This window comes from Megalopta genalis, chromosome 1 (genome assembly GCF_051020955.1).
Source record: "Megalopta genalis isolate 19385.01 chromosome 1, iyMegGena1_principal, whole genome shotgun sequence".
In the NCBI taxonomy this organism is placed as follows: domain Eukaryota; kingdom Metazoa; phylum Arthropoda; class Insecta; order Hymenoptera; family Halictidae; genus Megalopta; species Megalopta genalis.
Genome location: NC_135013.1, coordinates 36,404,585 through 36,419,162, shown reverse-complemented (window position 1 = coordinate 36,419,162; position 14,578 = coordinate 36,404,585). Strand labels below are relative to the sequence as shown.

The 14,578-nt window shown below is 49.1% G+C and overlaps 1 protein-coding gene across 7 annotated transcripts in view; it reads left to right on the top strand.

The window, feature by feature from the left end:
* The first annotated feature begins 291 nt into the window (after positions 1 to 291).
* ttk (zinc finger and BTB domain-containing protein ttk) overlaps positions 292 to 14,578 on the top strand; it is a 59,362-nt gene continuing 45,075 nt past the window's right edge. The window contains exon 1 of one of the 7 annotated variants that reach the window (XM_076521830.1): positions 292 to 972. The gene's annotated coding sequence lies outside the window, so the exon portion shown is untranslated. Of the gene's footprint in view, positions 973 to 2,374; positions 2,739 to 3,475; positions 3,986 to 4,038; positions 4,288 to 14,578 lie in introns of those variants that run through there. The other 6 variants (XM_033483162.2, XM_033483163.2, XM_076521987.1 and 3 more) reach the window with 6 other exon arrangements.

Sequence of the window (14,578 nt, the reverse complement as noted above, 5' to 3'; positions counted from 1 at the left end):
CGTCGGCGACGGCGGCGGTGGCGGTGGCGGTGACGGCGGCGATAGCTCCCCTTCACCCCGACCCACGTTTGTCTACGTGTATGTCTCTACCTCTTTACCCCGTCCTCGGTATCGTCCCCGCCGTGCCTACCGCCCCCACCCCAGCTCCGCCACCGACAGACGATCCCTCCGTTCTCCCCTGCCCGACTCAGAGAGACTCTCCCGAGCTTCCCCTTCCAGCGACTTTTTTTGTCCGTATACGCCTCGTCCATCGCGACAAGGCAGCTTCCAAGCCTTTTTATCAGTCGACCGAAAAGATCCGTGGGGATCCTTCCGCGACAGCGCCCCGCGCAACGCTTCAAACCTACCCTCGTGTTGAAAACTCTCTCGCGTTGCCTCGTGTATACAATTCACGTTTCAAGTACCAACCGAATTTTCTTCATTCATGTTTTCCGTTCTAACGTTCGCACATAATCACTGTACAAGGTGCACCTACATTATTGCGCGTACGATCGTACGCATACAATCTGTCCGGCGGCTATAATACCGATACCGTATATGACATTGTTGTCGTAAGAGAATTCAAACAGTAAAAAGCGCGGGAATACACAAATCGGTTGTACGCGATTTGTACATACACACGCTTCCGTCTCTCTCTATCTTGTTACCAAATCGATCGTATCGATAGATAATGATCGACGTGTAATAAGAGCGTCGATAATGAAGTCGTTTCGACATTACTGCAATGGTGTAGAACACGCGTGTCGGGGTAAACGTGTCAAGGTGCCGTCAGCGTAGCGCAACGATTCCGGTGACGACACGCAACCAACACACTTTGATTCTCTCCAACAAGGAAATCAGACGAAGGTGCGTTTATTTCCATGGCAACGTGACGACGCACGGATACCACCTCGCCACGGATACGCAACAAGGCCCGAGGAACGAAGCGGAAGCTGAACCAGCGACAAACTACTACCAGGATACGCAAATGTGGTTGGTACTTGTACATTTGCAGCTCAGAAGTTGAGAAACGGCCTCGTGGCGGAGAGCTCGCTCTCTCTCGCTCTAACCTGCGCCGCTGCTTGGCGAGCCGTGCGGGGAAAAAGTGCGCAGACGCGAATCGCGGTTGCGTGTATAACACGCAACGCGCCTCCTCCACAGCCGTCTAAACACGTCCGTGAATTTCTTCTCCTTCCTTTCTCACCCCCCAGACGTATTTCGGCCCGGCCATCCCCCGAAAAATCGTTTCGTATCGTTTCTTATCCCCCGCCTCCGACCGAAATGGGTGTATCGTGTTTCAACCCCTTTTTCTCGCTCCAATCTCTCCGCTGAGAGACCGGCGACGGTCTCGTGAAACTGGCCGAAAGGATTTTGTATAAGCGCGATTGGCGAAACCGAGAAATCGAATAAACACGGGCGTAAAAAGAAACCCAATGTATAAACGAGCCGCGTGAGCGCTGTGTATCTCGGGACGCGCGGGTAACGGTGATCCGTGCGGATCCATTTGAAAAAAAGTTGTAACGGAGACGCTCGGTTGCCCCTTTAACCCGCATTTTCCTTTATCAAAATAATACGAGAAGTGATAAGGAACCGTCGCGACCGCTGGAACCGCGCATGACGTCGTCGGCGGGTAACAACTTTACACGAGCTCGTGGCGACTTTGCCGGAACGAGTGCGCAGTAACGCTGACGTAAGAAGTAGCTAGGAGGTAGCAGCAGCGGGAGAGGGTGTGTTCGAGAAAGAAGCCCGAAGAACGAAGGCGTACAGGGCAGGGGGAGGTGGCAGGTTTAAGGAAAGGTCTCTTTAGAGGGAAGGAGAAGTTGGTCACAAGCGTGAGAACAAAGGGGCGAAAATAAGTGCCCTTTTTGAAGGGTGATCGAGGGTGAGGGAGCAAGAAAGAGGAAGACGAATCGAGGGAATGCGTCCGTGTGTGCATGCGCGCACGTTTGTGTATATATATATGCACGTGTCTGCTTCACTGTCTGTCTCTGTATTCGCGTGATTCTGTGTGCGTGTGTGGGTAGGTTTCCGAAGGAGATAAAAAGAGACGACGTCGGTACGGTTGAAGAGAGAAAGAAGTCAGGCGATTCGTTCCTTGCGGGCTACGGAAAGAGTGGGAGAGCCAGCGCGATAGAAAGGGACGGGGCGCGAGAGATGAAGAAGGATAGAGGGTCGGTGAGTCGTGAAGTGTGCGAGTGTGGTAGAGAGGGGAAACGAGAAGGACGAAACGCGCAGGATGGCGTGAGGGAGTACAGGGTGTTGGGGAGCACGGCAAGGGAGGGGGAGGTGTGCGTGACGAGAAGGGTGAGAAGGTGGGGGCTACAAGGAGAGGGTGCAGGGTGTAGTGGGGGCTAGCGGGTAGGTGGCGGTGGTAGGATTGCGGGAGGTTGTGCGCCGCTTGGCTTCGGTGGTTCGGTTGAACGAGGGCGCGCAAACGGGCGGGTGTCGCGAGCGTTGCAAAGCGGTGAAGGGTACCACGAACGGAAAGCACGGTCGTGGCGCTAGGCGGGCGTAGGCGAGGTTCCGTGACGGCCGTTCGGTGGCGCAGCAGGAATTCCCAGCACGGCAGGCACCGGGTTGGTCAGCTACGTGGTGTTCGTGCGCCTCTCTCTCTATCGGTGTGTATATGCGCGATTTGCCCCGAGTCCGCGCCTCGACTTGATGACATGGCGTCCTAGCGCTGCACGGGCAAAGTCGCACGTCCTCGGTGGAGTGGCTCTCACCCCGTCGTCGAAACAGCCGCATCCCAGGATGCCAAGGTAAGTCGACATGGTGCATAGTGTGAATTTGCGAGCTTGTCGTGTGTCGGGTGCCGTCGGGTTTCGTCGAATTTCGGGTGTCATCGGGAAAAACCGGGCGGTGTCGACAAGACGAAAAATGTACCCGTGCGCCTCGAGAGCTGGTTTCGTCAAACCAGGTAGGGTCGTTGCCATCGAGCCTACCCTACGAATCGATATTACCAGTGCGGCGGAGAGGACGCTTCTTTCTCTCTCACACACTGTCTCGCCGCGCTTTCTCCCTCTTTATTTCTATACCTATCTTTTACCTCCCGCTCATTCTCTTTCTCGCTCCCCTGTCTTTCTCTCTTTCTCTCCCACATCATTCGCCCCTTGTTATCTTAGTTTCACTATTCGTCGTTCCTGTTATGCGCTCACCGTTGTCCGTCGTGGTTGCTGTGCGGTGTATAGATTCGTGAGTGTTTGTATATTTATGCGCAAATGATTATCCATGTGTGCGTGCCTCTGCGTGTGCGCTTATATGAATGCCACGATGGACTACGGTGTCTGTGTGCGTGCGTGACTGTCGGTGTGCGTGCGTGCGTCCGTGTGCGTGCCGTGTGCCTCTGTGTAGGAAGGGTTAACTCGCGGGAGTGGGAGAGAGGGCGATTTCGCAGGGTAAACGGAGTGAGAGGTTAGTTTCACAGTTTCTTTGAAAAAGATGGAGAAAAGTGAGGCGCGTGCAAGGAGGATACTACGTGGCTTATCGGCGCATCGACGACAGCGTGCCTCTCGACGTGGATTTTCGCTCGGCGAGAGAGGGTTGCGTAAATCTTCTTTCCCTCCTCTTTCCCTCGTCTCTTGGAATCGCTCTGTCTCCCTCGTGTACTACGTCTCTCCTCTCCCCCACCCCTCGCTCTGTCTCTTTCCGTCCCTCCCTCTCTGTCGCTCCCTCTCTTTCTCTCTCACACTCGAACGTGTGTCGCGGTCGGGTATGGCGCTGCCCATAGGCGCCGATACGCCCCGGGGTGTCGAGGCTGACTCGACTCGAGTCGAGTCGTTCGTTCGTCCATCCGCCGACCATCCTCCCCCTTGTTGTATTCATTGAGCCGCTTGTTCCCCAGTGTGCCTCTGCAGTTCCTTCCCTCACGAGGGAGCGTCATTGTTGCTGCCGATCGTGCTCACTTCCTCTTTGTGATTTTTCCCCCGTCGGCCGACTGTCGCATTTTCGTATTCGGTTAATGTAGCCTTCGAGTCGCATTGCAATCGTTTACCACGTACCATAACAGGTGAGTTGTGTATACATACCTTACTCGTCTTTGCGAGCCGCGCGAGATCGGATCAGTGCCACAGCCTCGAGCCCGAGCACGTGTCAGAACGTGCCTTTCGGTCGCCCAGTGTCACCGCGCGCGCGTTAATTAATCTCTTTGTTGCTGTATTATAGTGGAAAATTATGTAATCTGTGCACCGTACCCGGATAAACATATTTTCGAAGAGACAGTGCTTGCGTTATGTTTGGAATTCGAAAGAAACAACACATCGTGAACATGGGAATATGTATAGACAGTGGAGCATGTAGGCAGTGAGCTATGTAAGTTGTGTGTACTACAGGTGCGACGTGTGTGCGTGTGTGTGTGTGTGTGTTCGTATTCCTACCGATACATTTTTACGTTTCATACTTTTTAACCGTTTCGACATTTTTCCGTTACATTTTTATTGTTTGACATGTCGTATACGTTGTGTATACTCCTCTATTGAGTTCTCGCAGTTGTTTGTCAAAGTGATCTTTATCGCGTTTACGATTTTTTGCTGTTTCTTTCCTGAAAAAAGTGTTGAATATCCTGGGCCACAAATTCAAAGTGCAGACGTACCGTTAGTCGACAACTCCAGTTATCACGAACGGAGATTCGTTGTTATCTTTTCAAGATATAGACATACTTGAACAGATATAGCCATGCTTGTACGTCGTAGAATTACTAGGCTGTTTTTCTTTGCAGTCTTGTTCGCGTGTACAAACATCTTCTATGACGCGTAATCCCAGGTGTAAAGCAGTCGTGTTCTTGTTTGACAAAAAAAACTCGTTCATCTATCGACCTCCCGCCAAGTGAAATAACCTAATAACCACGTGTGTCTTGAACACGTGGTACCCTAGCTGGTTCACCAACTCCATTTTGAAAAGTATGCGAGGCTCTCGGTGATAACGAACATTTTCTTTTTCTTCTCCTTTTTTTTTAAAAAAAAAAAGGAAAATTGAAGTTCTGTAATTTAATCGCAGAACATTTCACGAATCGCACGTTTCTCTATGTATTGCGATACCGGAATACTGTTTCCACGGATATTGATAATTCCCACGTGTTTTGTACAAGTAATCTGTTTACACTTACTCTTTATCAGTAGATAGAGTTACGTGTTCTCGAATATAGTTTACAGTTTCGTGTAACTGTTAGAATACGACAGTAGAGCCCGTCGATAGACTTTCGAATCGCAAACATCAAAGTTTTGACTGTTCGATCTAATTTATGGAAATGCGACACGAATTACAAATGCGTTTGGAGAAAAGGGGCGCATAACCTGCGTGTTTGCGACAAGTGTTGGGTCTGTGCACTGAAGCTCGACGTATCCGTACCCACGTGTATTTCGATGAGAACTTACACAGCACTTCCTGCGGGTTCCTGATTAAAGTAGCGTGTCGATTTTATCGTGGTACCCGCGAGGGGTTGAAGCGACGATTATGGCGGTGACGATGGTGGTCGTACCCACGGCACGGGGAGGGTTCTGCTAAATAGCTTTATTCGTAGGGCCTGTCTTTTATAATACTAATAGCGTGCTAATTTATCGGTGCGACAGGCATCGTTCGTTGATTTGTCGTAGTCGACGCGTAAATCCGACATCAACCCTTTTCAAATTTCCCGCGCTTTCGAACGATGGTCGATAACGTAGTTCTCTACCGTTGTGATTCGCTATCTCGTGATAGCGCTCAGACAGGGGTTTAGGTCAGCATTTTTCTTCAAGTATCTCTAAAGTAGCGGTGCTTCCTGTTTGAAATTTTCCCTTGGTGAATTCGATTATCGTAAACGATTCAGGAACGGAGCACGACGATAACATAAGACGTATCTCTATTCTCTACGAAAACAGACACCGAGAACGATAAATGAAATCTCATTATGACATGTGTGCTCTATGTCGTATCTCGTTATGTGTCTCGATAACCATAAAAGTGTGTTCGCGTTCACGTGATCCGTAGGGGTAACTTTCCAAGAGGTATCTTTGCAACCGATTTCTATTTAACTGGCGAAAAAGCAGCATACACGCCGATCCGATGTGCGTGCGCGCGCCTGCGCATTCGTGTAACGGTGATGACTGTGCAACGTGCTGCGCCTCTCCCTGTACTCTCCATCCGTTGTTCCTTTTATTACGTGTGTGGATTACGACTGCGTGGTCGTCAGGATATATCCATTACAAGAATGTCGGGCCTCCGACAGCAGTTTGCACTTTTGCCAGCTCGGTGCAGTTTTGATTTTCAGACAGATATACCGCGTGCGACACGCGTTTGCCCATGGATCCGGTCGGTTCGACTCAAAGGGAGCCACCACGGCTCGTTTCAGGCCGCGTTTGGGAATAATCACTTTCCCGGAGAACGTTCGAATAACGCCTTTTACAGCAAATCATTTTTCCACCCGTGTTACTCATCGCGCGACAGTCATCCATCCGATAGAGACAGGAGGAGGACGACTGGTTAGAGAGAAGGCCGAAAAGCGCGGACCGACGAAAAATCCTCGTTTCTTTTCATTGTTGCCGGCGAGTGGCGGCGATGATGACATCATTTCTGTGCCGGGGCATGATTTCACTCGGCAATGACTACCTCACCCTCCCCCGTGTTCCAATTATCAATCGTGTTACGCGTCACGGCGTTCCCGAGGGGTGTCGATTACTCAACAATGCCTCACAATAGAAACCGGAGGGGTAATGTTTTTCGAGGATTTATTCCGGTCGGTCATTCCTTTGTCCGAAACTCCTCTATTCCCCGAAATGAATCACCCAGGGTTGCTCGGGGCTCGGGTTAACCAGGACACACGGGGCACCACGGCACCGTCTCGGAAGCAGTTCGCCGAAAACAATAATCATTGTTAACCTACACCTGTTTCCATAACACTGTGCAACTATATCGCGAAATGGGTGTTTCAGCTTCGCGCCCTAGTTACACCTGCGTCTAGTATCGCGGAGGCACGTAATACGTTTGCACGACAGTGCACGTCAACCGAGGTTGCCACGTTTCTCCTGCTGGCCGCTGGCTTGAAAAACTGAGGTCGTATTGAATAACGAGTTACGAGCAAATTATTAGTCAATCCTTTAAACGCGCCGCCGACGATCGATTCAGGCGATTTTCCATTTCTCACGGTTATTAGGAACCGCGGCGATACACGCGAGCTCTGAATTGAACAATGTTATCTATTTTTAGATGGCCTTATTGAAACGATAAAAGAGAAAAGCAAAATAAATAATTAATTCGCCGGGCTCTCTCGTACCGCGCGACTCGTCACAAGGATCCGACGCGAGTTATAATTGAATTAGTTTTCATGAATTTGATTCGGAATCGATACGAACGGACTTAAAACAGTGTTTCGCGGATGCCGACGCGCGTAACCTTCGGAATCGAGTAAACGTTTGCAGAAGAACCGAGGGGGGGAGAAATTTGCTGAAAACAGAGGGGTGATCATTGCAGCAATGCGCATCGTGGGGCGTTCGTGTTTAACGGAGGGTCGGCAACGGTGCATAGATTTAATCGGTCTATGGGAACGGAACGTTGCGTAGGAAATCGCTGAAAAGCCACGCAGTACCGAGCCGGATCGACTGCTTTTGCTGCACACGAAAAAAATCGTCTGTGTCGCTGACGTGCACGCGCGCGCGCGCACCGCCGCACGCATGCACCTCGTTCATACTTATTTGAACAAAATAATGCCGAGTGCGGCAAATACGATCATAACGAGCCGGTCGGCGTTTCAAGGAATCTTGGAGTTCCGAGTCCGTGTTTCCAACTGGGTCTCGGTTGTTCTAAACGGCCGGTCGTTGTTCCCCTTCGTTCGATCGTAAATTTTTATTTTTCCTGTCGTAAAACGTCCGCGGTAATTTTGCGCCGATGTCGATTGTTTTTCTTTTTGTTTACAAGAGAGCTCGCGAATAGGACCTTCGAAACGCGCGCGCGGGTGACGATGATGTATCCGGTTAGGAAAGTTTTGAGAATCGAGAATGTTCGACTGTGAAAAAATGTAGGGTGGGCGCCAATGCGCGCAGCGAGGTCGGCCGTCGTCGGCGGAAGGGTGGTGGTCGTGAGGGCGAGGAGCGTCAGAGAGGGGTAGGTACGAGGTTGAGGAGGTGTAGGAGGGAGGGGTAGGGTGTAGGCTAACAGAAAGAAAGATGGCCGACCTGTCTGTGAGTGCATGCGTGAGTGCGGAGAGAGAGCCTCAGACGCGTCTGTGTGCTCGTAGGATCGTGTTGGTGGTGGTCACATGTCTGAGAGGGGCAAAAGAGCGAGCTCTTCAGAGCTGAGATTCAACGTCTCGGAATCCTGCGACGGTGCACGATATATTCTTTTAGGATTGTTGATATTTACCGACCACTCGAAATACGAGACACCCGGTAATCTCATTAGGAAAATTATCTGGACGCGGGCACTCTCCCGTATGCTCCGGTTCGAACAGTTTTGCGGCCGAAATTATTTTCATCCTTCTCTTTTTTTTCGAGCAGCTCTCGTCGATACCGTGCAATTATCGCGCATTGTCTCGAGCTTTGGTTTCTTTTCTCAACTCATTTACCGCGGTGTAACTTTTTAATTAATTATTTAAGCAATTATTCGAGTTACTAATGACTATTTAATAAACCACCGATCATCGGAAGTTCGTTACGACCCGCTCGGAACAATACGCGAGCGTATCTATCGGAACATCTGAAATACTAATCGGGGGATAATGAAGGGTTAATTATAAATTTCGAAAGGCCCTGCCCCGAAGTATTCTCGAAACGTTCGAGATTCCTCGCGGCCGTTAATAAGCTCGCATTTATTCATTAGCCGCATAATCACGAATTTCGAGTCGGGTTAGTCTCTACACAATGCCGGAGCGTGACTTTCCATTCAGCCCGGGGAACAAACCGAAAACCCGTGTTATATCCACCGGTGTGCGGCGGCGGCGGCGGCGGCGGCGGTTGCTGCTCCGTCGTCGAGCGAACGAATCAGAAATGCTGCGAGTATTTCTCCACGAAGGCTCTAAAATGTGGGACACGCTCCTCGGTAGCCAATCCCTCTTCCCCTTTGCCGCAAAATTCTCCGTTAACTTCTCGTACCTGGTGCCTTCCACTACACCTAACGGAATGAGCCGTACCTGTGCTCGATGCCGACAGAGAGTATCGGGCGCGTGTACGCGTGGCTCATGCACGGCTCTCGCACACACGCCCGGCAACCCCGGGAATGTGTGAACTGCGAGAGCGCGTTCATCGTTCCAAGCACATCCTGGCACTCCCCCAGTGGGAGGAGGTGCGACAAGGGACAGATATCCGAGCACGCCGCCTCGGCTCACTCGATTTGAAACACTCCCGAATTATATCACTACCACACCGGGGAACAGAGAGCGCCCGATGGCCCCGGAGAGCCGTCTAGCGCGGAGGCTACCCCAAATCCCGGTGTTTCGAGCGGGTCGGTTCGGTTCACCCAAACGGAGAGAGCGTTCATTTCGTGGGCAGCGGCGATATTGATTATCGTGAACCCAACCTATCTTCCTCCATTCTTTCTCGGTCTTCCTCCTATTCCCTGCCATCGATACCACCACCGGTGTGTGTGTGTGTGTGTGTGTCTGTGTATATGTGTGTAGGGGGGCACAACACCGCGGCAACAGATAGATACAGAGAGGACACTTTTTCTACTGATCATTGGCATCATCGGATTCTGTGCAACTCGAACACCGAGTCCTCGGTATTGGATTTCCCTTTTTTTTCCTCCTCCGCCGCCTCCTACTTCTTCTTCTTCTCTCTCTCTCTCTCTCTCTCTCTCTCTCTCTCTCTGTCTGTCTCTCTCCGACTCCCTCTCTCTCTAGGCTAAATCTATCCTTTTATCCGTTTAAAGCTGCCTGGCTCGCTGGTTCGTTGCACACTCCGTTGCTTTCGACCTCGATCCACCGTTAAAATTCGGTCGATCGATTAAGCAACCCTTATTCTAGACTGCCCGATGCCCGCGGACGTTCTCTAACCGCCTCCTCCTCGCCGCATCATTTTTCTCTCCTTCGTCCCGTTTTACCCTCTCCTGGGAGCCCCGAAGTCGCTCAACGTTTAATCCCTCCGGCCTGCTTCTCCCTTCTGGGAGAGAGAGCCTCTACACCCTATGGCCGGCGGCCCCCCCTCCGGAAACACGGTCGAAAATTTCCGAACGTCCCCGCGGCGCGTTGCTCGCGGGGATCGGTCGCGTGACGCGATTATCGCGCGCGCCGGTGCTCGCAGAAAAACGGAAAAATATCTGTCGCGGCGTGTCACGCCGGTGCACCGTGACAGGCTCCGCAGAATTCCTGCAGAAACGATTTTGTCGAGCGACACGTACATCCTTGAGCGATGACTCAGCGGAACGTTTCTCTGTCGATACGTATCTCTCGGCTCTGCGGCCGCGGCAAGAATAATCCTAGGATAAAAAACTAGCGTGTTGAGGGGCGCTATTAATGGATCCCGGAGAGTATACCTAGGCACCTTTAGATAGCCGTGCATGCGAGGTACGTACCCGTATCCTCTATACGCGGAAGCGTTGAAACAGTAAAAGGTAGGAGGAGGAGGTGGTGGAGGTAGGAAGATGAGAGAGGGAGGGGAGGCGAAGGAGGAGAACAAGGAGAGAAACAAAAAGCGATAGGGAAAGAGAGAGAATGATAGACTGAGAGAGAGAGAATGAGAGCGAGAGAGAGAGAGAGGCAGAGAGAGAATGAGAGCGAGTTGAAGAGAGAGGGAGTCCAAGAAACGAACCGGCAGAGGGAGGAGGACGAGCGAGGATTTCAGGCTCTCGAAACGCAGCGGTATTTGCCGCGCTTTGTCGTTCGTTTTGTACCTCGGCGTGACTCTGCCGCTGGTGCTGATTACGCAATGTGTGGCCATGAGAGGAGCGAGTCGCGTAGACGCACGTACGAACGCACACATATCCTCGCTTTAAGGACGTGTGCGTCACGACGAGAATTTAGCGCACGCGTGTGCGTGCCACGCATACGGAGACCGGGCACGCACGTGCGTGAGCAACAGGCGTATCAGCCGTATGTACTCTCTTATACAAGGTGTTCCGCAATCGAGCACCGCAAGTACCGACGAAAACCTAGATGATTATGAGATCCGAGGAACTGTATCGAGGCTCTCTGCTACGCAGAACCCGTGGTTTCCCGGCGTGCCCCGGGTACCGACAGTCCGCGAGAACATCAGGCTGGGATGACGTGCGAGAGGCGGCCGCGTTGTATTTTACCATTTGCGGACGTGGGTCGAGGTGCACTCCATATCGGGCTTTTGTTGCAAACCGTGTAGATTTTTATTAATCTACCACGGCCCGACGATATCGCCGCCGCCGCCGCGCGCGGCTCCACCGTGTTTTCGCCAGTGGACACGTTCAATTTTTCGATATTTCGAACACTGCAATTTCGAGAATCGCTCGGAATTTTATTGTGACATTTTCTCTTGACGGACGCTCGAAAAGTCTGCTCTCCATCATCGCTGAAAACTGTTCGATGCGTTGAGAATTATTTATTTATTTTATGGGGTCAATTCGAAGTAGAAAAATATCTCTCATAGGTTCTAGATACATATGTATAAAGGAAATAATGTATACGAGAGACAACCCTTGTTCCCTGGATCGATACTTCACTGGAAATTCAGAATTTATGATAGTCGTATATACGTGGACTGCGATCTATGAGTAATCGGTGTGTCACAGATGCGACGTTGCTAACGAACGCGTCACAGATGCACCGGGTTAGTACATTGTTGCACGTGAAACTGTAGCAGGTCTTCAAAGTCTCGCCGAATCGAAGCCGATACTTGCCTCGAGGACTCTAATCGGCTGTCTAAACCAGGATTTCCGAAACATTTCCTATCACCGAGAACACCTCGGCTAATTCTGAAATGTTAGGCGTTACGCTTTGTCTGTTTTTTTTTACGACGGTTAAATAAACATGAACGGTAATCTAGACCAGCACATATATTTCAAAATTATATCTCTAATGACTTCGATGTTTTTCGCTTTTTGAATTACAAATTCTGTGGAAATTGACAGAATTGCGTAAAGATTCGGAGGCTAGATATCGAGCACGCTACTTCCTGGACTTTGATTTGATCACAGCGACGTACGAAAAATCCTAGCTCGCATAACATTGTTGCAAGCGAAAAATGAACACGAAAATGGCCGAAGTTGCACACTTGTAATTATTCGGGTAAATTCTTTCTATGTTCGAAAAATTATTCGCTTCTAAAATCATTCGTTTGTTCATTTTATTCGCGGACAGTTTGGTGCACGTTGGTCCAAAGCGATAATTAACCGGAAACCGTGCTCCTCTCGAGACATCTGCACAGATGTTCCGAAACCTCCAAACTGTTCAGGTTCGATTGTTCCAGAGCAGGCGTGCACGCGTCGCGGTGAGAACGTTGCTCGGCTCAGGTAGCGTCGCGTCTAATGGGACACCCCGTACGTGGGAGAGTGTTGAGCGGGTAAATCGCCCAATGTGCAGCACATCTCGGTGTCATCGCCGATGGCCCATATCTCGTTGTGTTTACAACACAAACTGCGATCGAGCACGCGCGCACCAAAGTGCCCCGTGCCCCATGGCGCACACAGTCGGTTCTTTCTATTCGTCGGCGCGATTCTTTTCTGTCCGTTGATCATCGCCAGCCCCGGGATCATTCTCTATTCATCGGAGAAACCTCGTTGTTTTCGGGGTCAGCCGCGTTAGATGCGTGCACGCGAGCCGACATCGCCGCGTTTTCGTCCGCAACCCGGGTCGTCTTGCGAACACGATCGACGTGCAGGGTGATTCGGGACAAGGAGCCACTAATTTGGGGCTTGATTGGCGCTGGCACCTTAACGCTGCTTTTCTCTTGTTTTATCGCGCAATAAAACTAGCTCTCGATAACTAGGCTTCGAAGGCTACTGGCTAGGCGGAAGGTCGGTCGCCACTTGTTCGCCCCCTTAACTGTAATTTTAGATAAAACGAAGCATGGAGTAGTATCTTGAAAATTCGAGTGACCGAATTATAGGTATCAAAGAATTTCTGACATTGTATCCACGTTAACGCCCGAACGGCAGACCTTTCTCACAACAACAAAAAGAACTCGATGTGCTTAGGATAATTTTGGTGATTTTATTTGTCAATATTCTCAGCACTTTTTAAGATGGTGCTTTCTGGACACGTTAGGTTTCTATAAATGTTAATAAAACACATGTGAATATTTAAATTAATCGTCTGAAACTAGGTATTTAAGTAACAATATTTGAGCAATTTATTTTGAAAGTGGCCTAAGTTCATTTTTCAAGAACACCGAGCTAGCTATTTTAATATTCACATTTCTACGTTATACATATAATTTCATGTCAGCAAAGCTGAAAGAACGCTTAGGAACACAAAAACATTATACCACCATGTTATCAATTAGCAATATTTTTAAATTTATTAAAACGTAAAAACCTTAAATATCTGGATTTTCAAATAAATGGACTTAGGCCACTTTCAAAATAAACGGCTCATTTGTATTAGGGATCCAAGTGAATATTGAAATTAAACAAATAATTGTTCCACCAATATACGGATATCCATAGTCTGTTTATCAATGTTTTTCGTGCTCGGATGACTAGAAAATATAAGTGAACGAAATCGATGAAAAAACAGCCACCGGGTTTGTACGATTAATATACGACTAATTAGTGCTGCTTGGTGCCAGTTTGAACTTTATTGACAGCCGCATAGAGTCCTCCTTGCGATAGACGAAATTAATGCGGCGGGGTGACACTTGGGGCCACAAATAATGCGACCGCAAACGAACCCGTGTTTGCGCGACCAATTTAAAAACATCTTTATTCTTGAAATTCAATCTGCCTACTTGTTTTCAATTTTCCGTGCAAGATTGTAGACTTTCCTACTCGAGGAAGCGTATTTATCTACTTCGTTTGCGGTTTTGTGCAAATGATGAATAAGCCTTATGATCGTTGTTATAAGGAACCGACAGATACCGGGAATATTAGTGAACATTGCAAATACTCGTACTCTGACTTTGTATGATTAGTTTCCAGACTTATGTAGACAACGTAAGGTCTTTTTTTTCTCTTCAGAGGTGATTATCAATCATTCTTCGAATTTGTAAATTGATCTCACCTGGAGAGGCATTTTACCCAGTAGATATAATACTGTATTGTATCTACATTACCTGAAAATGCAATATCCACAGTATCAATAACAACGTCAATTATTTTCTACAATTTAGTTGCAGTATAACACGGTATATAACGCATAATTACACAGTTAACAATTTCGCTGTTATCAATTATTGCAGCGTAGAGTAAATTCTCCCTAATCGACGTTCAGATTGTGCACAAAAAATGGACAATTTGGGAGTAGGAGATACGATTATTCGAACCTCGGGGCTCGTTTTTATAGTTACCGATTGCCAACAATTATAAAAACGAGCCGTGAGACTCGAATAATCGTATCTTCTCTTCCCAAATTGTCCATTTTTTTGTGCAATCTGAGCGTCAATTAGGAAGAATTTACTGTATTTACTATCTAGTGATCCACGACATACTGAAATTTTCATTTCACACCCCTACGATTTAAGCTAGACTTTGAATTCAGAAATCGCGAGCAAGATTCATTCTTCCTACAAACTTT